The 25,773-nt window shown below is 44.6% G+C and overlaps 1 long non-coding RNA gene across 1 annotated transcript in view; it reads right to left on the reverse strand.

Annotated features, from left to right (window-relative positions):
• The window catches only part of LOC139591159 (uncharacterized), a 63,346-nt gene extending 40,860 nt beyond the window's left edge, over positions 1-22,486 (reverse strand). Inside the window, exons 1-2 of the long non-coding RNA XR_011679569.1 lie at positions 22,276-22,486; positions 20,331-20,389 (exon numbers count right to left, since the gene is read on the reverse strand). This is a non-coding gene — a long non-coding RNA (uncharacterized lncRNA). The remainder of the gene's footprint in view (positions 1-20,330; positions 20,390-22,275) is intronic.
• Between the last annotated feature and the right edge of the window lie 3,287 nt (positions 22,487-25,773).

Consider the following 25,773-nt stretch of genomic DNA (forward strand, 5'->3'; position numbering starts at 1 on the left):
GTGGAGAGGCATACAACAACACATACTGCCCTTGTTAATCACATGAGATTCCACCCTGTCATATCCAAAACACTGAGGATAAGGCCTTTGGAATGCTTATATGGAAAATATTAAATTATGAATAAAACACTTTGCCATCAGCAATGGCAGTGAAGGAGGCAATGTTTTATGTCAGAATTTAAGACCACAAATCCCAAGAAATTTTAAAAAGCCTAATTTTTATAAACCAACTAATTAGATTAAACCAGATATGTAGTAAATATATCTTTAATAGATTTTATCTCATGTAATCATAAGAACAACAGACAAGAATTTCCAATTTTTTGAAATGACCGGCTTAATTTCAGGGAGCCCACTGGAAAATAAATACAACAGGAACATATAGAAAAAAATTATTAGTTTGTAAATGTTCTTCATGTAAAATATATCAAACAAGAAAGTGTATTTAAAATCTGGATATGAAGCAAAGTTATCGCATGCATGGCTGGGAACACTAAGAAAAGTTGGATCTGTGGTGTACTGCAGCACAGGTTCTGCACAGACAGCTGCACTCCTTCAAGCTGTATGGGAGATATTGGATAGAAGTCCAATCAATGACTGTAAGAAGGGAAGAAGCAAAAGGGAAGCACAGGCAGATTTAATTAGGTTCCTACCCAGGCTTATGACATATATTACAGCAGAATTTATTGGCCAAACTGACCAAGGCTCCATTGTCCAGGAAACAGACTGAAAAAGTGCAAGCCTCTCTCTCAAAGGCCTTTTAAGTTAAGAGTTATTAGGCGAAAAGAACAGAGTAATAAAACAGTGGATGTGGCTATTTCTAGTCAATCAGAAGAGACAATGACAGTCCTCAATCTGCTTATCTACAATCCATGTTGCACTTCCTACAGGACAAACCAACCAGAGACTCTGCATTGAATCTTTTGGGAAACAGTCACCAAAATCACAGAAATCCACCAAGACTGGAAGTTAGCTAAACTACCTTTTTCATTATTAGAATTATTCTGCATCTATCATCTTCCACATGATTATAAATGTAGGTGAAACAATCATTAGGAAAAAGCCAAATTTCACTGGAACTATTGTTATTTACCCTCAATAAAGACATTGCCTACAGTCACTGGGTCTTGATTAAGGGACAAACACTTTTCGAGGTTGCTTTCTTAGACTGTTGGGATTTAAGCCTGCCAGGACGTAAGCTCAAAGAATAGTAGTGGCCCATATGACTGAGGCTAACACAAGCTTCAAGATCTAAAGCAGGGCTTAGCAAAGGCGGAGAAGGTCACTCTCTATATCTGGTATCAGGCTGGGAACCAGAGCACCAGAACCAAGGATAGAGACAGTGGTGAAAACTGGCCCTCTCTAGATGCCAAGTACTTGGAACTGTTACTCTCAGAAAGCTACAACAGAATCAAGAACGTGGAGTGTACTGACCAGGAGGAAAAAGAAAGGATGCTGCAGTCTAGATGCTCTTTTATCACGCACTCAGATTGCTGAAGCCATTGCCTCCTAGGCTTTGCCATTAACAAAGGTGATCTTTTCCTTCCTCCTTGCCTCAGTAAAGATTACTGTTAGCGAATCAAAAAATATTTCTCAAGAAATCTTTTCATTCAGAATATGGTTAGAAAACCATATCCATGGTTTCCTCTTGACACAAATGCATATTGTCAGTGCAGGAACCCTACTGAGCAGCAGCAAGGCTCACTGTTCACACCCCTGACACCAGAGAAAAGGGACATGTCACGCTTGCCAGAAATATGTTGGTCTATGAGCATTATGCCACAGTGACAATTGAAAAAGCCATGATCAACATTCTCCCTAAAAATAAGGCAATTCAAAAATGTCACTTCTGTTGTCACAGTTGATGTCACTTAAGTGTCACTTAGAGTTAATATTAGACTAATCGAGCCAATTATAGAGTACTTATAGTATTTAATAGCCTCTTGGATCTGACTTTTGATACAAAAATCTGCATATTCCTTGATGTTTTATGAATTTAAACCAGTTTGAAGCTCAACTCCAACAGAGCGAGGAGCGCACAAGGTGTTGAGAAAAACCTCTCCGCTGTTCAAGCAGAAAATGATGCGTCACTTTACCAGCCACAGTGGACTTTCAGCAGTGACTCAACACGAACAGCTCTCTCACCACACCCTGAGCCCTTCCAGCCCCTCTGCTGGGGGCCACGGTCTCATGAAGGATTGGCATCTGCTCCTTCATTTCAGAGGTGGCAAAGGCTCACGGACAAAGTGATGCAGATGGATGGAAATGCCCAGAGACAGAGGCACCTCCCTCACTCAATAGGTGCCCCAGCTGCTTGTTCAGCCACACGACCAGGACCACCTGGTAGCACGCTGCAGTCCCTGTCTACATTCCCACACTGCAGTTCATCTATCCCTGGGGATGAGGTTTGCCTGGAAACCTGCACGCTGCCGCTCCAGAGTCAGAAGAGGTACTTCAACACTCCTACTCATCTGCTGAGGAAGCAGAACTGGGCAGAAATTTTTCTGTGACATCTATTTTCTCCTTTCTTTAGTACGGAGGCTAATGAAGAGTTTCATGTACACCTAATTGTCATGCACAGCAGTTTAATCTCCCTACGCAGTGTTCGTGGTCTAAACACACAAAGAAGATACATTGATTCTCACAAAAATTAATTGTTGGGGCATAAAACAGGCAGGAGGGAGGGACAGCGATGCTATTTCCCCAAGGAAGTAAGCCATACCTTTGTGATAACAGGTGTCCTTGGGGGAAGGTCAGAGCAAAACCAGCTAGCATCAGGAAAGTGGCTTTGCCTTTTAGTAAAATGCAATTTTGTAAAGGCAGACGAAAGGCAAATTGGTGCAAAGTCACATTTTCTTAATTCCTTCAACCTCAAAAGGCAGCGCTTTGCTTTCCTGTTACAGCATCAAGAGCAGAGGTCTTGGAAGGAATGGACACCAGAGGCTCTACCCAAAGCACTGTCTCCAACCCTTTCTCACACAGAGCCCAGTGCTCATTTCTCCTGCAGAGGCAAAGGCTGTGCCCCACTGCCAGCCTGGAGGTCCCTGCTCCCACTCCCTCAGGTCAGGCTGCTTACAACACGCCATTCATTTCCAAACTTTTTATGAGCAACAAACAGGGGTGAATTCACTATTTCAATGAGGAGGAACAAAAAACTCACTACATTGGTCGGTTTTATTTTAAAAGGGGTGGGTGTTTTGAATATTTGCAGCAGTCCTCAGGGAGACAAATGGGTTGTCCATGGATAAAGTGGACAAGGGTGTATGATACAGACATTTATCATGCGCACATTTATAAGCTATGTGTGCTTTACAGCATAATTAATCAGTACTTGTCTCCTATTCTGTACACAATGCAGCCTCCCATCTTCCCAGGCACATTCGATAACTGATTTATCTCCTTCTGCAATCCAAATAACCTTATCCCTGTGGAACAACCTGGGTGAAATAATTCAAATTGCCATGTGTGGAAACCCAAAAGGGACATTGGAAGCGCTGTCCTTGTGCATCCTTGGTACCTGGACATTGAATTCCTGCAGACCCCAAGGTGCATCCACTGCCACTCTGCCATGTATACATACAGAAATATATATGTAACACTCTGTATATCTGACTAGAGCAAAAGCAAAAGAAGGGGAAAATTGTATCCTCAGGGAATCACTGCTGCTCTTCAACTCTCACCACCAATGCTGCCTCTTTTTGTACCTGATCCTGAGTCTCAGGAGTAGGAAACAAGTCACAATCCAGAGAACAAGCAGCTCTCCTTCTGAGGTCACTCAATTAGAAGTCAGGAGACACAAATCATGCAATTACAAAAAATACAACAGACAAATCTGGGGATTTTCCCCATGCAAAAAATCTCACTTGTATCATACACAGAAAAAAAAGTATTCAGCGTGATGTAAGTGCCCTCTTTGTAATTATAACTTGCCACATTTTCACGATTTCTTACTCTGTATTTACTATTCTGTTTTGCTGCTGCAGAGTTTCCTCTATTGCAATCAGTGTGGGTGTCTGGAGTGTGAGCTGTTAAGATTTCTGCTCCTCCCCTCACATCAATATGCTGGCAGTTATCATAAGCAGCTACAGTACAGATCCTGGTTAGAGATTTGCAAAATCTCACACAAAAATGTAAGGGTTGCTAGATGGAGGAATTATTTTTCCCAGTAACAGAAAGTTTAAGGAAAATGTACATATGATTTACTGGGAATAAATAAACAAAAAAAAGGTCCAAATTCTTTGTGGTTTTATAAGCTTTATGTAAGCAAGACAATGTAGTGAAGCATCCACTAAACACCATTCTTTACAATTAATTTAGAGGAGAACTCAATGGACTTGGAAAAAGCAAAGAATATGTGTTATGTGGAAGTGCTACACTCACGTAAAGGAAAAAATATCCCTCACATTTCAGATATATAATTTCTCTTAACATGTAAATTAAAAAGGAAAACCAAGATAATTTTAAAAGAAAGAGATCTATATACTTATATATATTTGTATATACACCTCTATATCAACCCATGACTGACCTTGCTTTGTAGACAGTCACTTACAGAAGGTTAACTTCTCAAAAAATTAAGAGGGTTCAGACAAAAATGAAATGATATTTTTTCAGCAGAGGCCAAATCACAGCTTGTGATGTAAAGCAGCCCCATATTACCTTCTACTTTGTTCCCTTCTCGTGGATGCCTCACAAAGCACTTCCATTTTACACAAGGGCGCACCCAAAGTTCAGATAAAGAGGAATCCTGCAATTGTTCTTTATTTAGAAGGCATGAAACACACATTAACACAAGATAAAATTTCTATCTTCTTTAAGGAGCATTAAAGAGGAGCAATGCCAGCAGCTTATGCACTTTTGCGTGTATTTTAACTGCAAAATACCAGCACACAGGCATTCCTCAAAGAACTTGTGTGAATTTTATCAATGGATCATTTCCAGTCCCTCCAACATTTCATCTCTGCCTTCAGCAACTAATGAGTTAAAGATGATAAATACCATTAACAAAGGAAAGAGGATCTTTCCTTTGTTTCCCAAAGAATGCGGAAGCCTGAATTCTGGCAATGTATTTTTATATTCAGCGAAGTTCCCTAAGCGGACAATTTTGCTTCTAGCTTTGTTTATTATTCTACCTTAAAAAAAAACCAATGCTTTGGTTATCCAGACAGCAATTGTACTATAAAAGTAATTAAATTTTTTATTTCCTATTACTGATTGTATCTGTGTGTGTATTTTCCCCTTGTAGAAAAATAAGAGGAAAATGTACAGCAACGGCTCAAAATCCATATAGTCTGACTTCATTTCATGGAGAAAGTCTTACCAGGGCAAAGGAGAATTATATATAAACTCAATCATAATGAGTCATTAAATATTAAGCCACCAAATATGCATCTGAACAGCATTTCCGATGTTAAATTTGTCACTGCTAATCCAAAAGGGGCCCAAATAAACCACGCATGCCACAAACAAAAAAAAAATAGGGTTTAGGTTTGTTGGTTTTGTGTATAAATTATAAAACACAAAGCTTGGTCCTACCATCTCTCCTTATGCTGGTTAATGTTTAGGTCTTCAATTAATTCTGAAGGGATTGTTTCACAGAGTCAGGAGAAAAGGATTCACTGAGCACTAACAGCAATCATAGCTTCACACACCAATTTCACAAAGAAAGGTCTCAACGATACAAATATTGTATACATTCATAACAGAATTTACTGAACAGACTATAAGTTAGCAAAATATCAATAAAAACCATTGACTCAAGTATCTGATTAAAAACACAGAGCATTTTATTGTTCTTTTGAACCTGTCAGTTATGAGCCTTATTGACCTTTTCTGTAATGAGGGGGCAAATGTTCTGTGTTATTCAGCAAACAAAATTACCAGAAGTAATAGACAGCAAATTTCCCCAAGAAAAATGCCTCTGTTTTTAAAAGTTATTTGCAAATGTGCTCATATTTAAAAATAAAACCCATTAAACTAGTAAAATCTGCGCATTTACATTTGAAGTCTAAATGATATTAGCATTACACTGCAATTCTATCAGAAAAATAAGAACAATCAATATATTAAAAAAAAAACAACTATCTGCAAATACAGCCTGGACTAATAAAAGGGAAAAAACCTAACGTTTTATATAAAGTGCAGTTTTGCTTGTAAATTTACTTCCAGTCTCACATACATTTAAAAATAATTTAATTTCTACCTCTTAGCTTTGGATACTATTAGAGAAAGAAAACATTTGAGGAATAAATGTTATGCTTTTAAATGATGCCAGGTAGTGAAGTTATTAGCAAGTCCATTCACACCCCAGTTTGACACGGGTCTGGTCGAAACCACGCGGTGCCACTTCAAGTGAGGCACTGGTCTGTCAGTGCACATTGCCAAGGACACTGCCTCGGTATGGAGGAGAGAAGAAAGCAATACAGGGGGTTTTAAGCATGGAAAAATCAGAGGAAAACTGTATTTTAAGGTTTCAATGAATGTGGGGGAAGAGTAAGGTCCATCCATCCTACTCAGAAGGCTGCCTGCTCAAATGCCATGAGCTGGCTTACGCAGCACTTCCAAAAACAACCTGCGCACACCTCTGCTGTTTCCTTCTACCTGATGTACCCCTGGCTTGCTGAAAAAACAGATGCAACCTGATTCTCAGCTGAGGGGCTTGCTATAGTGTATACAGCAGACATCATGCTTCCCTATATAATATGGTGTTCCTCGCAGTCAGATGCTGTTGGTCATTTGCATATATAGTAATGGAAGAATAAAAAAGGCAGGGAAGTAACTGCTCTGTCTCTTTCTTTCCAAGGAGTTACACTACCTTTCTGCACATTTCTAAACTTTCAGCTGGAATAATGAAGAGGGTGGAAGCAGCTGAAAATTATCTGGATCCAATACCAGGATTTTTCCTCCCCACACGTCTGTGACAAGCTAGCAAAAGTGCACACACACATTTAAATACAAATAGGAAGACTGCGTTGCAAAGGAAGTGCACACAAGGACAGATGTTCACATCTCAGACTGGACTGGAGGCAAACCTGAACCTTTATGATAGGAATACATCTGATACAGAACCAATTGTAAAGACTTTTTGCCATACACTGTGACCACTAATATTTTATCGCTACTTTTGCAGAGTAATCTGCAATTAAAGAGATAGCATAAAGAATGAAACATTTTTGAGTCCTTCTGGTATAACCCACCCCTAGAGTTAAATGCTGACAGCTAGAGAAAGAACACGCAGAGCTATCTATTCAGAGGCAGCACCGTGAATGCATTCAATTAAAACTGCAAAGCATCATCTTGAAAAGGGGGATACGGCAACTGCATTTCCCACCAGGAGCCAGACCTCACCTCAAGTGATACACTACATGCTCTTGCAAGGTGGAAGATTTCTTCCTTCCCGTGACAAAAAATAATCCGCAGAGGAGGAAACACTTACCTTAATTTCATTTTGGAGAAAAATAATAATAATTTAAAAAAAAATCAACAGAAGAGCCCGGCTCCAGCACCTTGAACAGCAAAGGGACCTGAGAAGACGCTGGCGAGAGCGAGAGGAGCCGAGAGGCAGCAGCAGCAGCAGCAGCAGCAGCGAGCGAGGCAGGGGCGCTGTGGCCGTGCCCCCTTTCCCGGCAGCAGGCATGACAATGCGCGAACACCCCCTCCCCGGCACAGCAGGCAACTGTAGCCAGGAGACAGAGGTGCTTAAATTAGAAAACCGCTGCCAGAGGAAATAAACGGGAACCACAGCGACCCCCTCGACCCCAGCCGCTATCAAATCCGGGAAGATATAGTGCACATCTGTTTTACGAGGCCCCCAGGGAGCTCCAACTCCAGCTACTTACCCTGTCTGCATTATTAATAGATGTTAATGGTGCCATTATATCGAAAAGAAGCCTCTTCCTCTTTATATTATGAAAATTCCTAAATTCCAACTTAGGTTTGTTTGTGTTTTTTTAATTAAAAAAAAAAAAAAGAAAGAAAGAAGCAAAAACCCCTACACACCATGAGGCAGCAAAGAGCTTCTTGGTCCTGCAAACTGCAGAGCTGCACCCTCTCCCTTCACCCTGCCTTCCCCAGTCATCCTCAATATACTGATTTGGTAGACAAAATCGATTCAAAGCAGCAAACAACTGCAATAAAGCAAACAGGCAGACAAAGACTTCCTGCCATAAGGCAACTCCTGAATGCACAATTTTCTTTTTAATAAGGTTCTGAAATTTTTCCGCTAGAGCACATACATTTATCTCCATGCAAATGATGCAGTATAAAGAAAAGCATAATCCCACACCATCCAGATTTTTCTTACCAAAACACCTAGTTTATTTCTTCAGCAGAAGTTATCTGTCACCTCAGAAAGTATTATTTAGACTGACTCGACAATAAAGTATCTTCTGTCAAGCCTTTGATTTAGTTGATGAATAAAGGAATGTGATCCTAAAGTATCCCTAGGCTGTGTTTTGTTAATGCCTGGATTTCCTCCGGGTCCATTCATCCTCAAGGTAGGTGTACTGCAGTCATGCACCAAAGTGTCAAAAGACCTTCCACAAAAGATATTGACCTATTTTAATCTGATTCATGTATAAATGCAATGGAGCTACCACTGGGAATAAAGTGAACCAAAGATGTATTTTTAACCCTTTTATAGCACTGCACGCGGGAGGAACAAATGCACATCAATAACAAACATACCCTCAAAGACTGCACGAGAATGCAGTTTGCTTTAACTGGATCTCTTCCACTGGTGTTAAGAGTCATGTGAAATGCTACTGCTTCTCAGAGAGCCGGGCACACATCTCTGCACCTTAGCATTGCTGTCAGATAATTTTGAGCTTAAAAAAAAAAAAAGGAAAACCAAAAAACTAAAAATCCAGAAATGCCAAAACAGTAGGCTTCCCCAAGACGGCTTTTACTCCGCTACACAAGATACCTATTTGAACTCAAATAAAAAAACCCACCTCAACGTCTCAAACCGCAGAGGAAAAGCAAAAGCCATCCTTAAGGATGGAAATACCCCAAGCATTAATTGCACGATGAAATTTTTCGCGTATGCGGGGGCAGGCTGGGGAGAGCGAACGTGTCAAGCATCACCTTCTTGTGCTGCAGATGCATGCTGCAGCTGTTTGCTGGCTTCCCACAAATGAATGAAAAGTGCCGCTAATTCTTCCAAGACAAATGTAACCGATTGGCTTTGTTGCCTGCTCGCCTCTGTGGCTTTTGAGACCACGCAAGTACGCTGCAGACGCAAAATCACAGGGTCTGCCTGTATTAACTGAATTACAGACAGCGCTGATGTGATCATCTTCATCTCTCTCTCGCGCTCTCTAATTATTTATCCAGATCAAGCCTGACTGCTGGAAAATTAGCTCTCTACAGGAGGTAACCGAGCTGAAAGGTTCTTTTTACCAAGAAATGATGGGCTGGCCTCTAGCAGTACATATGCCAGCGTGCAGTTGTAAGGAAATGTCACAAGATGTAAATCTGCAAGTAGATTTCTCATCCTCCCAGAAAAAGAAATAAGACATTTTTAGAATATATAAATATATAAATATATATATATTTATAAAGACACAGAAAATAAGTAACCGCCCAAATTCCTGACCCCAAACTTAGAAGAATTTATTTAAAATTGAAAGAGAGAAGATGTATATTCGTCACTTCTTTTCATTGCTTTACACAGTTAGTCCCACTTGCCTGTGTATGAACAAGTTCATACAGTATTTCACTTGCACAAGATTTTCACTTCTTGCCAGCAACTGCAATGAGACCAAGTTTTAGTTCTGATGCTTAGGGGGAGAAAAGACAGCAGCATTTTAGTTACTGAATCAAACCAACCCACAGTAGAATGAACAAAGCATAAAAAACCCGAATAGTGGGGTTTTTTTTAAACTCAAGGTACTGTTTTAGCCTGTAGCAATCTAAAAGCAGCTGTGAATGTAATTTTTCTTTTTAGTTAAATAAATGGAAAATAAAAAGTGTTAAACCTTTGAGACAAACAAGGGTAGTTTAAAAGGAATAGCTTTGAAATTATTTTCCAATTAGCAAGACTGTCATTACAAGTCAATTTGCTGTACCGCACGCGTATATGGATGTACACGTTTTTAATACACTGTCATGCACACTTTGGTCCAATTCTAGTCACATGTAGGCCAGTACAAATTTTAGTGCTAGAGAGCTTTAACGTACCATTTGAAGCATTAAACACACAAAATGTGGGCATTGAAACAATGCAGCAGTATGAAACAAACACACTGATTTTGATAGCGACAACCTTCGGAACTTAACTGTTCGGAAAGCAAAAAAAGAAGCAGATTCCAGGCTGAATCTCTCTGCTTGCTGCACTTGCAGCAGTTTCAGCACGTCAAGCCTTCCTAGATCTTTTAATTGCATTGGGTGTTATGCATGCCAGGGATGGGTGAGAATAGTTGTCAACCCACCTGACTGCAGAACAAAGAGCATTTTTTCTTCCAGCATTTGTTACTGATGCTTGAGCCACACCCTGCGTCCTTACAGAACACACTCTTTCTCACATTTTCCCTTTTCCTTCCCACACATAGTGACGATTTCTTCCCAATAATAAAATAATAGCCATTCTCTAGAATTACTACCCTGGGTTTCACCATTTTTTGAATCCCCGTGGGTTTACTTTTAAGGGACCAAGGAGGATTGCGGGTGCTGCTGCATTCCCCACAGTGTGGGGAGTCCCTGAGCTGGGATGCCTCAGCATCCCACAACCTGGCTCCCCTTGCCCTGCTTGGGATGCTGCTGGCAGATGAGGGGCCTCACCCTGCTTACCCAGTCATAGGAGAGATAGGGCATAGCCTCCAGAGCATTTGAAGGCAGAAAAATTTAAAAAACCCACAACCAACCAACCAACCAACCAACCAACCAACCAAAAAACCCCAAAACCTAATGGTACAACAAGAGGGAAACCCCTTGAAACCTCTTGCCTGACCCCCCTACCCACCAGCCCCAGGAACCTGCCTGTGAGGTTGAAATGCTCTGGGTGGCATTAACCCCTAATAGCTTTTTTGCCAAATCATGTGCTCCCTATCACACCTCTTCAAATCCTCTAATAGCTGGCAGTTTGCAAGGTTGAGCTCCTCCTGGTCTGGTTGGTCTGCTGCTCCGCACAAAGACCCTTCTGCCTTTCATTTTTTGCCTACATCCCCATTAGCACTGCAAATCACACACACTGGTGTCTCCAGAATCAGATGCAAGAACAAAATCCCTTGTAGGCTGGCTATACAACACACAAAAACCTATCATGTTTTTTGCAGATTTGTATAAACAGGCATATTCCTGACTGGATCTATTTACAAAATGACCAAGCAATATAAAGCGAGATGCAGACAATGCAAAAACTGGTACCCCCAAAGACTTTTCCTGCCTGTCTGAAAAAATCTCCTGCATCACCTCAATTATCTCTTCCAAAAAGTCTGGAGGCAATCAAACACCACAGCTTCTAACACTGTCCCCACCAACCATGAGGTGCAGCAACAACTTGGCTGTGGTTTTGGTGGCTCCATGTGAGCGGGTAGGTCCTAAGCATCTTTAGAGTCAACAATGCAGCCCTGTCCCTCTGCATCTCCTGAGGCATCAAAGTAACACCTTCTGACCTAATAAAAGCAGCAGGAATGGTGGCTTTCACCAAGTTTCAGGGCAGGTGGAGTTAAGGAATGATATGATTTAGCCTGGATTATCTTTGCAAGCAGGAGAAGAGAGGGATTGCTTACTTTTTTCTGTTTCCCTGACACAGCACATGCATCCAGTGTGCTTCCCAATCCTAGCCCAGTTGTCCAAAACAGCTTAATGAGCAATGCTATGACCTCTGTGAGGTTTGGTGCAGGGCTTTTTTTGTTTGTTTAAAAAAGAACTTTTGTTCAGCTGTTCCTTGGTATTTGATATGTTATCACCCACCAGCCACGCACCACTGAAGGGAAGCCGCGGTGCTCCCGGGCTGTGGCTGAATTCTGCGTCAAACAGAAAACCCTTTGATGCAGAATCAAAGAAACTGTTGCCACTTGAACCTTCGAGATGCAGAAAAATAAAACCCTTTTAACTTTTGATCACATGACTGTTGAATAACCAGCAAAGACAGCTTTAAAAAAAAAAAAACCACAATCTGTATATCCCTGGACATATTAGACTGCCAACTGCTGAATGTTCTCGTTACTATTTTGAAATAGGGTGTGGGTGGAGGTACCTACTAAAGCTTTCTACTGCTACTTCCACCATTGCTGCTAATGGGGTAGGTGTTTCCAGAAATCCCTGCTCCTAAGGAGAAGCCTGAACTTGCATCTGTGCCTCTGCTGGGACGCACTGAAGACGGGAGCTTCTTGCACCATCTGTTATTTGCATCACCGCTGCATGGGGATGCCAGCCTGTGACAGCACCCAGACCTGCTGCAGGCACAGCGGCAGCCAGGGAGGAACAGGATGAGCCATGAAGGGAGGTCACCAAGACTGGGATGGCCACAGATACAGGCAGGCAGCAGAGTCTGTGACACTGATAGGACTGGGCAGGATCTGTCAGTCGCCATGAAAAACCCCACTTTCCACAAGAGAGCAGATTAGTGGCTTTTAAGGCACCTTGCTGATGAAGGCATCACAGTGTGGGAGTATGGGAGGAGGGACTCACCCTAATTCCACAGGCTTGCTCCACTGTGAGTTGCTACACTGTTCGCTCGAGCCTCACCAGGATTTGACACACAGTGGGCACAAATGGCACAAAATCAGCAGCTTCTCTCCCCCCACCTGGTAGCAGTGACCAGAGGTCCTGCCTGTATGTCTGGGGCAGTACAGCCACCAGACAGCAGCAGAACTTTCCTGGTGCAGTCATCTGCACAGCACACTGCACCCTGCTAGGTGCCCATTTGCAGTCAGATGGAAGTGTCTGCTGAATTTTTGTGGAACCTTCAACTTGTTTTCCTAACACTGTTGGATTATCTTTTAAACTAATCATCCCTGCTTGGGACTTAGGCAAATGGGTTTTACACAGTCACTGTAATGTCACTGAAAACATGTCTGAAGGAAAACCAGGAGATCTCCAGAGTACTGACCCTGCATTAATAGATAACAAGCCCTAAAATAAAAAAAGCACTACAGAGCACCACAGCTCTCAATATAAACAGGTATGTGAATACTCAGCACCTTTCTTAGAGATGCTCATGTTGAACTTGGACAGTTTATCCACTTTTTGGCATAGTAGTTGTACCTGCTGAGACCAAAGGAAAAACAGCACCAGATTTTAATTTTACTAACAAGTACCAGGACTTGTTAGTTTTTGGATTACAAGTGTGCTGATAATCCCATTGCCATTCAACCTCTGCACCCCTCAAACAGGTTATTTGTTGCCCAGCTGGACACCAGCCTCCTGGCACATGGACAGCAAGAAGATGCTCCCAGGTTCCCTGTACCTGGTGCACCCATAACCCCTGATGAGTCCCCTGCAGCATCTGGGTGATACACCAGTTCCCTTTTCTCATGCTGCATCTTCTCTCCCAGAGAACTCACCTCCCACTGGCTTTCCCTTGAAGGAATCCTAATCCTTCTGACCTTTCTGAATACAAGTTCTTCTGGTCTTTATTTTCTTAAATAATCCCTATCTCCAGTTGTGGCTAGGCACGCTTATTTTTTCCACTTTCCATTCTTCACGCAGATTTCAACCCTCTGTGCAAGGTTGAAAAGTTGTTCCTGTAGGTCTTTGGGAGTCTTTACCTCTCTCCCAACCTCCTTTACCTCCTCTGAAATCCCTTTTATTTAAAAACCCTGCAAGCTGTTTCTCGACCATACCCAATCCTCCCATCACTTTGTCAGGAGCGCTGGACTGTCTTTTACAGTCAGAGACGGTGATGATAAATGACAGCCTCCATAATCCACCAAGTGCTGCTGTCCAGGGGCAAAAGTCACAGGCAGATATGGAGCCTTCCCACTGAGAACACCACAGAGGAAAGAGAGCACATCACTCACAGCAGTAAATCCCATCCTCACTCTGGCTGCTCAGCTCCAAGCAGTGTCAAAGCCCCCTTTGCAGGCTACAGAGCACACTGTGCTTCTGAGTCTTCTTCTGCCAGCAGACTTTGTTTTCACTTAAAACACAAAACAAGGAAAAAAGCATCTTCTGTTATCCAAAAGAAGACTGCACGCAACCCTTTACACTCCCCACTGCAGCAGCTCTGATATTGACAGCCAGCTGGATAATGCATTCAAGCACTCTGGGGATCAAACCCTTTATCCAGGAAATCTGTCCCTGTTTGCTGAAGGAGCCCCTGGTGAGTAGGAGGAGTGGAGATTCAAACCATGCTTCCCACCTCACTCCTAACCAAAGTGGGTTAGGAAGCAGGAGCGCCAGCCAGAAGCAGACTGCCCTTCTTCCCAAAGAACCACAAACATCTTTACAAATATTAGACCTCACAGCATGCTTGGAAGATGTCGATAAACATCATTTCTGCCACCTCACCCAAGTCTTTGCTGTAAAAGCAATGCTAGAGGGAAGCTTATCTGTGTGTCCATGGTCAGGCTTGGCATCTGTGACAGATTGAGCCACCTTAAGTCCCTGCACATTCAGCCTTCAATCCTAGAATTAGACACCAGGCAGTGCCTTTGACTTTTAAGGAAGAAGCATTGAAGGAAAAGAAAAAACTTTTACAGCCTAGCTGGAAACACACTGGAAGACCTGAAGAGGTTATACTTCTGAAATCAGCTGCAACACTATCCTCCCTTTTGGGAGCAAGCTTTTCCCTGCCAGTAACCAGCTCCAAGCTCCTCAGGCTGTGCCCATCCTCAATAGCTCCCAGAACCGGTAACATACCAGACTGGGATTTGGGGAAAGCAGGGCACAACCCACACTAGGAGTGTGGGGTTTTGTCCAGTCTTCTGTCTGGTCTTTCCTTGGCTCCCTTGGACCCGGACATCAGCCAAGAGCAGAGATGTAAAGGGACAGCCACCAGCATCTTTACCAATACCATATGTACCACAGCATGCCAAAAGCACTTCCATTGCCTTCCAATGGACCTGCAAGCCCTTAATGGTGTCTTGCAAGCAGAGCTAGTGCCAAAGACTGGTACCTGCTCTGGCACAGTGAGGCTGATGATCACCTGTGACACATGTGGCATCAGTCACTGAGGGCTAGATTTTTCTTTCATTAGGCTAGACTACCCTGCTCTGGTAAGCTGGCTAACTCTGAGTTGGAAGGCAGGTGGTAAGAGACTCTTTCCTGGTGCCTTTTGCAGACCCTCCTCTCTGGGAGGACGCTGTGCCAGGGGAAGGGGATGCAGAGTCAAGATGTGGCCACCAGCAGGGCACACCTCGGCGCAACTGCAGTCAATAGCACATTCCCCCAGCAGTGCTTTTGGCCCCTGCCTTGCTAATATTTGCTTTAAGAGGTCTTGATGAGTCAAGGATGAAAGTCCACAGCCTGTCGGCAATGTGAGTGAGAGCACGGAGCGTGTGCTAACAGAGGATGCCAGGAGTGCAAGGTGCACCTCAGCTGAGCTAGAGGGACCACGAGCCAGCAGCGATGACCTGGGGCAGAGCTCACTGCTGTGAGCCCAGCCAAGAAAAACGAAGGCAGCCATTTTCCTGCAGTGTGCTCCAAAATTGTCTGCAGCATCGTTGCCTTGATAGTTAACCAAAATAATAATTTGCAATCTTTTTTTCCCCCCAGTTGTAGTCTAAATCTAGACTAGATCTGTTTTCAGAAGCATTCTAATTTAGGCTCACACTTTAGTAAATCCTTAAAATTAATGATTTCTTATCTGTCAGCCTCCAAGACAAACATAGGTTTTCAGCAGAACCAAGAACAGCCAAAAACTCAGCCAAAGCTATCCATCCCAGGTGAGGTCCACAGGCAGAAGTGTGACCCATCAGAATGCCAAGGAACTTGAGTCCAGCTTTGCAACTTCCCGCACATAAAGCCTGCATGTTCCTTCAGGACTTACATCCTTCACATAAGTAAGACAGAGAAATTAAATCTATTCAGCAGGGAAAGTAGCCTTTCACAAAAAGAAAATCCACATTTTTTCCTCATCTCTACCTCCCTGCTCAGATTTGTCTCTTTGATGTGTCAAGAAAAATTAAATTCCAAATTTGCAAGAATTAACATCATATTGATGCATTACAGAAGACCACAATCAGTACAGAGGATGAACAGCACGAGTCCACAAGGGCAGCTGTGGCTTTATATCAGCTAAAGCGGTCACCATTTATTTTTCTTTATCTTGAAATTGATGGGTTTGCTTTTAAAGTTCAAAAGTATTAAAATGGGATCAGACCCTTCAGTGGAAATAAAACAACAAAATCCAAGTCTCTTGGTTTGCTTAGAAAGGCCAACCTTCTTCCAAAACACTCCTAATTTTAATTGATTTATATGCTAGATAAACAGTTAAAAAGAAAAAGGAGCAGACTCCCAGCCATTTTTGCACCCAGTAAGACCCACTGGGCAAACAAACTCGTATTCATTATTTACCTTGGGGCAGGACCCCGACTCCTTAACCAGGTTAAGGGCCCCATTGTGTTAATCTTTACATTAGTCCAGCGCAACGTGCCTCACAATTAAACAAAGTGATGTCAATCCCTCTTTAGTAAGGGGGCTGGGACAAATGCCACCAACGCCCTCCTCCCCACGCAGGCAGGCACCGTGGTATAATCTGCCACCTCCCATAAATGCTGCCATTCGTCTTTTCTTTAGATGCATTGCAGGAGTATTTCCATATAAGCCTTATTATAATAAAAACGACAGTGTGACAAACAGCTTTGCAAATAGGTCTGCTGCTCCAACAAAGCACAGACACAACACGCTGATTTGCAGCAATACCCCGCAAAATTCACAAGTGCTACTAGTTGATTTGAAATCCAGTAAATTTAGGTGGTTGCTTTATCTTCTTCATCACGACACCTATTTCCTTGACAAAGCTGAAGAAGTAGAACATGTGCTCAATGCCTGCAACTGTTCCCCCAATCCCTTCCTTCTCCTCCCCTCCAATTTACATTGATTACAGGTTTCAAAGTCTTAGAGATTCATTTTTAAGTTCTGTTTAAAATGCTGATTTTTACTTGTTTTCTTTTCATCTAGATCAATAATGCTCAGATGATAAATATGTACCATTTACCATTTATACTTTTTCATCTTATTGAATATTCTACAGCAAGCCTAAGAAAAATCAGTTCCTGGATAGCACTTACATTTCCCCTCTCCAGCCTATTCCCTGTTTTATCTATAACACAATACATGAGCCTGAGTGTGTTCTATTAACGCAGACACCCGTTATAACATTCAGACATTAAGTGCAGCAGAAAGGAACTGCATCTTAAAACGTTCACTGCTCATTAAAAAGTTTGTCTAATTTTATGATGACAGTTCAGCGCATACATTATTCTCTGCAAAACAGTGCCCCGGTGTTAAGACATCACCACATCAGTTTTCTATTCAGTCTTCACCGAGAGATGAAGAAGCCACCATTTTCTTTTTGATACATGCAAATTAAATTGTTTGTCTCTACAGAAAGTGTAAACCACGGAGAATTCTGCTTTTCAGTGGCGATACTGTCACCTAGCATTAAAAACAAGTATTAATTTGTAAATCAACCTCCTCAATCGTGTTCAAAGGAAGTAATTAAGCATTTAATGTACTAACAAACCAGGACAAATATTAGTTCTGTTTCCAAGGTATCTCACAACCATATAAAATTCCCCTCATGCTGATGATCTGCATCAGAACAGACTCTTCTACACCATTTTCAATAGATGCAGGCTTACCAGAGTTTTGCACAAGCTATACAATTTATACTGTTTCAAATTTAGCAACACATAAATAGCTGCTTACACATATCTGGGACTATTAGACTTGATTTTACATTCTAGAGCATTAAAAAACAACAGCGTCTTGTCAGTATTCTGCTTAAGAAATGCTACAAATTCTTTAATAGTCATGCAGCATTTTCAGCATTTAAAAAAAAAAAGCTCAAGATCATTTTTCCAGCAAGAGCATTTAGGAATGCCTTACCTCATTAAAATAAAGTTTTAAACAATGTCTACATTTAACTTACATAATGCACTGGGTTTGCTGTAATTATGTAGTAATTCCAACTATTCAGTAATACAGGAGACTTAAAGCACAGCTTAGGAACAGGAAGATTTGTATTTTCCAGCAGTCCTGTGAAACTCTGGTGAAGTTAGAACTCTGCACTGACAAGAAAAGAAACCTCAAAACCAGTCAGGCAAAGTAGTTTAGCAGCTGTATACAGGGCTTTCTTTCGTTCGAGGCTTTAGTAATTTCAACAGGCACAATTTCACAAATCATCTTTCAAACTCTGAATAGCCATGCTGCGATAAGAACCAAAGCTGCCAGAGTCGTGGCTCTCCAGTAATGCACAAAAATCCCGATATACAGGGTGGCGACTGAAAGATACATTCATTAACTTTGTTTTCCTGGTTTTAAAAAGGTCAAGTGGGATGCTGACTGCCAGTCAACCACTTTGTTTCAGGCATTTTTATTAGACAAAAGGCTTACAGTTAGCACTGCATTGTGCCCCACCCAGCTGGCTGAGAATTGTCATCTTCTCCATTAGGCTGTAGGGCTGTATCACAATTTCCTAATTAAGCATTCACTCTGATACATGTGTCTACCTTATAAACACACTCTGTTCTTTCCCTCCCCTCCTAAATAATCTTTTGGCAGGTCAGACACGAGGAGAAAAAAAAAACCAAAAAACCAAACCCATGAATGAAACAATGAAGGAACAGGATAGTACTGACCTTTCCTTGTAATAACGTCTTGCATCTCTCCCTCCCTTGCTGGTTTCTTAAACTAGGAAACCACTTCTTTAAAAATTAATTACCGGAAGGAAAAAAACCCAACCCTTCTTCAAAGCACCCACTCCTCCCCAAAACCAGGCAAGCCTATATTGGTCAATTTCTTATTCTAAATATATTTCAAGAACAAGGATTTTTCCACGCACACATCCTGCATCAACCTCACTCTATCTGCATATGACATATCAAATGCAATGGGTGCAATAAGATGAAATAAATAATACTCTTTTCTCTCCTTGCACCATGCATATATATTGACACTATGCAAACGCACAGTATGTGAAAAGAATGTTAAAAACTTTATGCTTGTGAAATTATGAGATTTTCAATAAACACATTAATTTAACCATTCATAAGAACAGTAAATGACAAGTTTATCATGAAAGAATGTTACATTTACTTAACCCCTATTTATGTGATTTGAGGCAGCCATACCTTATCATGAAATACCAAGAACACACTGTGAGAGAATATTGAAGACACCGCTAGAGTACAGAAAACAATTTCTGTTTTCAAAACAATTTAAAGAAATAGAACATTTTCCCAGGTTTATGTACTCTTGATTTAACTAAACCCCTCATCTATCTTTTAAAACACAAGCCTCTCTAACAGTGGCCAATGATAATATTATTCTAATATAAGTCAAAATGGAGCACCTCTTAGCTTGATGGATTAAAGGGGAAATAGTAAGGTAGGACACAATTTTCACAAGAAGGCCCAATTCTTCCCTCCCTTCTATTTTTAAAGCTGATCTTATGAGCACCCATTATTTTTCCTCTCTATAGCATCTTTTAAAAACTGCTCTCACATAGCCAGGCAGCCATCATGCCTATATGCAGCAGCAAGAGTTTTCAGAATTGTGGACTTCTTTTCAAGGTAAAATGCAGGCATACTGTGAAGAAACCTTACTTCTTGAGCTAATATTCCTCAGGATGTATTTGACAGAGTCCTATGAACCCACAATTACTTAACCTGTGGTGAAATACAGGCAACTCTTCCCTTCTGAAGGCACATTTAATATGTCAATGTTTCATGCTGGTAAGACAGTTTTCATTCTTTTTATATTAAAAAGACTATTTCCACATTAAATAAGTTGGATTTGTTACAATACCTTACTTTTGCTTTTCAGTTTTCATCTGTTCCTTGACTGTTGAGTGGTATTAATGGAATCCTTGGGGTACCTACCTTCCAACATTTTAATGGTTCAAGCAAGGCCATAACATTGTCACAAATTATTTGAAATTCATCTCATTCTTTAACAGGGGATCGGTGCTGATAATGCAAGCACTGGAAACACAGGTAAATTCTTTCCTAGTTACTTTTTTTTTTTTTTTTTGTATGAAAAGCAGAGCCTTTCAGACATTACCCATGATGCCCCAGAACCAAAAACATCTGCAATATGCTACGTTCCCCGTTTGTCGCAATCAACCCACCTATTTAAAGCGGGGGGAAGAGACCATTAATCTACTAAAATACACACACACACACACACACAAAATTCATGGAAAGATCTCTTGTACTTACACGTTGCACGGAGCCGCGTGCAGGAAGGTAGCTGTGTCAGCGGCAGCCATGTTGAAGACCTGCAAGACCCAGGTATTTGTGAAGATGTTATTTGATGGCTTTGTGACTTTCAGCCATAAAACATCCCCTTCTTCCCCAGAGCCACCTACGATTTTACTAATGATGTTCTAATTTTAAACGTGGTATGTGAGAGACAGGGTAAGGAGAAACGTTCTAGGTATTTTAACCTCTTGATGCTACAGCTGTAATGCAAGAATGTTTAAGAAAGACCTGAAATGTCTCTTCAATAGTAACTATTTTTTTCCTGCTGAAGCAGAAAGGAGGCCGAGGGGGTTGGGTGGGGTGGGATAGGGGGGCAGCAAGCCCTTGAGCCATGCAGTTCACACCTTCAGAGGTAACGACCCTGCTTGGTTAGGACAAGCGGTAGGACACACAAGGTGACATTTAAAATCAAGGTCTCCTTCTTAAACACTTTTTTCCCCTCTTCTCCCTCCAAGTAGGTCACTCCTCTCAGCTGATTTTGTGTAATTGGTCTAGTTTGCTAAAAAGCAAAAAGAACCCATCCTGCAGCATATGCTACCAGGAGAGCTAGTGCCCTACTGCAGAGGGAGAGGGCTTGCTAAAAGCCATTATTGCTAAAAGGGAGCATCACCCACTATGACTATTTTAGACTTCTTCCAGGTTGTGGCAACCTGGATTTCTCAAAACCACGTCAGGAGAAACAGCACAGCAAAGGCGTTTCCCGGTGCCTCCCCGCTAATGACTGCACCGAGCTCCAGCCTGGCCACCAAACCACGACTGCACGAGGGCAGCCGAGCTCTCCTCATCCCAAACTCGCAGCGCTCAGGCTGTACCTTGGCATCCCCCCTCCCGGGTGACAGCGAGATGTGCTGTGTCGGTGCGGAAGCCTGATTGCTCATTCCCCTCGCGCAGTCCCTAGGGAGAGGTGGGTGCTCTGGGGTGCTCCCTTGCTCGGGGAACAGGCGGCACCGCTATTCTGGAACCTTCCTGCGCATGCCAGCCCAGTGCCTGCATCCTAAAATCTGCCTGGCAAAAGCGCGCCCCTGGAAAGCGGCTGGTCTTCCCGACACACCAGCAATCAGAAGAGGGCTTTTTCATATATTGTATTTCCCAACGAAACCTTAAAGTAATGAATTGTGCTTTTGCTTGCTCCTTATGGGGTACATAGTGGCTAGAATGTGATGCCCCCTAAGTTTGGAGAAATTTTAACTAAAAAAAACCCGACAAAACCCAAAACCCAACTGACACCAGAAACACACACCCCGACAACCGAGCTACAGCAGTGTCCTTTTCCCCGCAGCTGCTCTCAGGGACGCGTGTCCTGCAACCCCTAGTCGTACAGCCCCGACTGCGCCGCGCCCGCAGCAGGCTCCGCATCGCCCCGCACCGCCCCGCACCGCAGCTGGCCGAGGCGGTGCGGGAAGGGCAGCTCGCCAAGGCGAGCATCCTCACCGGGCGGCGGCAGCCCGGCCCCGGGATCGGGGTTTTGTTAATGCCACTTCCCATCTTAAGGAGTTCTAGAAACTTTCCGGGAAGCGCCCGGGGCGAGCCAGGACTGCGCCCCCGGGCTGCCGTAGTGCAGGTGCCCGGCCCCGGCCGAGCATCCGCCCGCACCGGCACCGCGACCCCGGGGCGGGCGAGACGAGCGCTCCGCTCCGCATCCCGGCCGGCCGCACCGCCGGGGGTCCGCGGGGCCGCACCGCCGCCCCCCACGAAGTCGGCACCCCCGCCGCCGCCCACGCCCCCGGCCCCCCGAGCCCCGCAACAGGTACGCCCCGGGCGAGCCCCCGCGGCCGCCGCCCCCGGCACCTTCCCACGGCGGCGGCGGCGGCAGCAGAGCCGCTCCCCCGCCCCCCACGGGGAGGGGAGGGGATGGGATGGGATGGGGGGGCCGGAGCCCCGCGCCCGCCGCCCGCGCACTCACCCCGCAGCAGCCCCGGCTCGGCACGGCTCGCCCACCTGCCGGGGCCCGGCCCGGCGCGGCACGGCGGCGGCGGCGGCGGCGGCGGCGGCTCGCAGCCTCCCGTACTGCAGGAGGCAGGCAAGGGCGGGGGCGGCGGGGCCGTATATACCAGGCACCCCCGCCCCCGTTCGCGGGGAGGGGGGGACGGTCGGTGCGGGGGGCGGTGCGGTGAGCGCGCGCGCGCGGCGACGGCGACGATCAGGTGACGGGGCAGCCCCCGACACTGCGGAGCCGGGCGGGACCCGCCGGGCGGCGGCCGGGGGGGCGGCGGCGGGAGCACCGCGCCACGCCGTGCCGTGCCACGGGCGGGACGTGCGGGGCTCCGGAATGCCGCGGGAAGGGAGCGGCAGCGGATCGGGAGCGGCTCCGTTCTGGAGCGCCGGGTCCCCGGCACCCCTTCCCCACGCCCGCCCATCCCGGCCGGCCGGGAACCCCGTGTGCGGCATGGGCCGGCCGCACCGTCGGAGGTGCCGCTCCCGCGGGGGCCCTGCCCTGCCCTGCCTCCCCCGGGGGTCGGTACCGACCGCTGGGTAGCGCCGCCGCAGTGAGCTCCCCGGTGGCGAAGGTAGCCGCGGCTCGGGAGAGCGTGGGGAGCGGGAGCCAGCGTGGCCAGGCCGCTCCGAAGTGGGCAGAGGGTTGTGCGGGGGGGCACGGCGGGAGGAGCCGCCTGTGTCCCCGCACCGCGCGCTCTGCTGGCCTGGGGACAGTGCCTGCGCTCCACGCCTATGGTGGGATGAGTTTCATTAAACACACTGACCCCGGGGTTTTCTGTTGAAAAAGCAGGATCGAGAAGGCTGCACGTTCTCGTTGAAAGGGGCTGTCAGCTTGCGGTAAGGGTGAGCTGACAGCTCGCTTTTACAGCGCGATGCTGGTGAACCTGCGCTTCTGAAGATGAGTGTTTGGTGCAGCCTTCTGCGGGGGAACACCCGCCCTGCCAGGGTCCTTGTCTCCTGCCTGCTGCCCACGCCGAGAGCTGGAGAAGCAGCAGGCTTGGCTGGCACTGCTCCCCACCTCTGAAATCTGGTGCCTGGGAACACCGAGTTACTTAATTCAGGCTCCTGACCCTTCTTCTGGGCAACGGGGCTGCTGCTCTTCAGTGTGGCATCTCACCACCCCCACCCCTCTGGAGAATACACCCGCACATTTCACCTTGCTGTGGCTGTGCCTGCATCCCGATTTTGTGTCAAACGAGACTTTCGGACAAACGAGAGCTGGGACGAACTTCTGGGAGCACCCACCTGCATCAGCAGGCACTGAAGCGCATAGCAGGGCTCAGCAAGCAGCTGCGGGCTGAGAGACACGTTCACAGCCCTCTGCTTCCAGGGGAAATTTTGTGTGTAAAGCAGGAAAAAACCCCATGACTCCCAAGCTGCACTCCCCTCTCCAAAAAAACCCCAATCACCAAACCATCCAAACCCTCTGTTTGCTCCTGTTTGCCAGACCAGGCGGTAGATGCCCCTGCCCTGCTGACATCTTGTCCTAGGTTTTTTTTGGGGTCCACTGATGTGAGGGGCAGGGGACAAGTCCCGAGTGAAGCCCCAGCTGGGCATTTACCTGTTCCATTCCCCGTGTTGCAGAGCTGTACCCACCCCACTTCCCTGGTTCCTCTTGCCTGTCTGCACGACACAGCAGGGCTGGTGGGCAGCCCCCCGCCCTGGGCAGGCACACCCCAGCCCCTCTGCTGCAATTTCCATGTCTCTGCAATCACTGTTAGCTGTAGAGCTTTATGTGCTCCCCGTCTTTGCAGGGTTTGATTGTCATGTGGCTCCTCCCTGCAAATGGCACGTTTTTAGGTGGTTCTCCTGGAGGGAAGTGCACTGGTGCAGAGCTGCCACTCCTGTGTAGGATTATATCCTTCTTGGGATCAGGGCCCTTTTGGTGCCATGAAATATGTCTAGACTGATGTGTATTCTTCAGATCAAATCCTTAGATCAAAACGTGTCTATTTCCATGGATGTTTTAAGTTTTTGTGGAAATATTTTTCCAATGTTTATATTTTATTAATTTCATTGCTGCAACCTTTGTGCAACATTTTTCCAATGTTTATATTTTATTAATTTCATTGCTGCAACTCATTTGTGCAGTCTCTGACAGAGAGGAAGCAGAGGTGTATGCTGGGTTGCACCTTTTTTCCCTGATGGAATAGGTACCCTTCACATTAGTGCATTAGCATCTTTTTCTCCCAGAAAACTCTTGAAGCTTTAACCTTGCAGCTTCCTGCCATGTAATCAAAAAGCTGTGTTTTTCCTGCTAGAAATTTCTCATAGGAACTTGTCTCTCTGACATGATCCACTTACTGTTTTTTCCTTGTCAAGTGCAGGCTTGTTTTTCAGTAAAAATAAAAGCAAAGAGCTAATTCTGAAATCCTTAGTCAGACAAAGCTTGCACTGAAATCAAGGGGAGTCTTGTCTTGGTGTAAAGATTGCAGGTTGAGGATCAAAATCATTATAATAAAACATTGTCGCAGGAGCAACATCTCCCACTTCAAAAATAAACATCTTTGCTCCAGTTAGCTATTTATGTAGCTGCAGGAGACTATTGATTTAGGAAAGCTTTCTGGTGCACAGATGCTCTAAACCCTTAGCACTACTAAGAAGCAGCAAAGCTCGGGAGGAGCAGGTTACAAAAGAAGTATAGAATAAAACTCTGGTTTTTTCTGCTCCTAGCAGTACTCAGGTTAAGCCTCAGCTCACCTTCACCTGAAACACCCCTTTGCCACATCTTTGCCTCATCCCAGGCTCAGATGTTCCCAGCCAGGCTGCACAGCCAGTGGAATTAAACATTTGCCCATGGTGGGGAGACGGGGCTTCAGAGCTCAGCAAAGGCAGTAAAGAGCAAGGGCTCTGTCCCTGCTTGAGTATGAGACACCTGTAGCTTCTCCCTCCTTGCCTAAGACACTCTTACAAGAGGCACTACAGAAGTTTTGGTAATTGTTCCAAAATAAGAACCAATCTACGAATCCATCCCTAGCACAGATCAAGAGGCGGGGCAGGCAGAGAGAGAGGGGGAAAACATGCACAAGCAGCCTGAGTCAAACAGAGAATTGTCATCATATTTGTATAAATTTCCCAAATTTCCGTAGTAATGTAATCATCCCATTTTACTTACGGTAGAAGAATACTTTCAGAGTCACTTTTGAATACATTAGGTTACATTACACAAAACACAAAATTGAAAGTCTTTAAACAGTGCTATGAAGTGTTTCCAAAGAGTCTGCCTCTAATGCCAATGAATAGCAAAGCTGCAAATAGCAGAAGGAGTTGATTACATTTGAGTCTTGCAACTTACAATGCATAAAATTGCTTTTAAGGTACATTTCTAGGAATTAGGCTGGTGACTTAAGTGGGAAAAGAGGTGGGCTAAAAACCTGTTAAAATGATTTCTGTGGGAGAAGATGGAGCCTCTCTCATTGCTTCTGCCATAGACTTTTCCTCACCAGGTGTGTAAAGAATTAAGGGC

This window comes from Agelaius tricolor, unplaced genomic scaffold (assembly GCF_023055355.1).
Source record: "Agelaius tricolor isolate 1412-34295 unplaced genomic scaffold, bAgeTri1.0.p SCAF_6, whole genome shotgun sequence".
Classification (NCBI taxonomy): Eukaryota; Metazoa; Chordata; class Aves; order Passeriformes; family Icteridae; genus Agelaius; species Agelaius tricolor.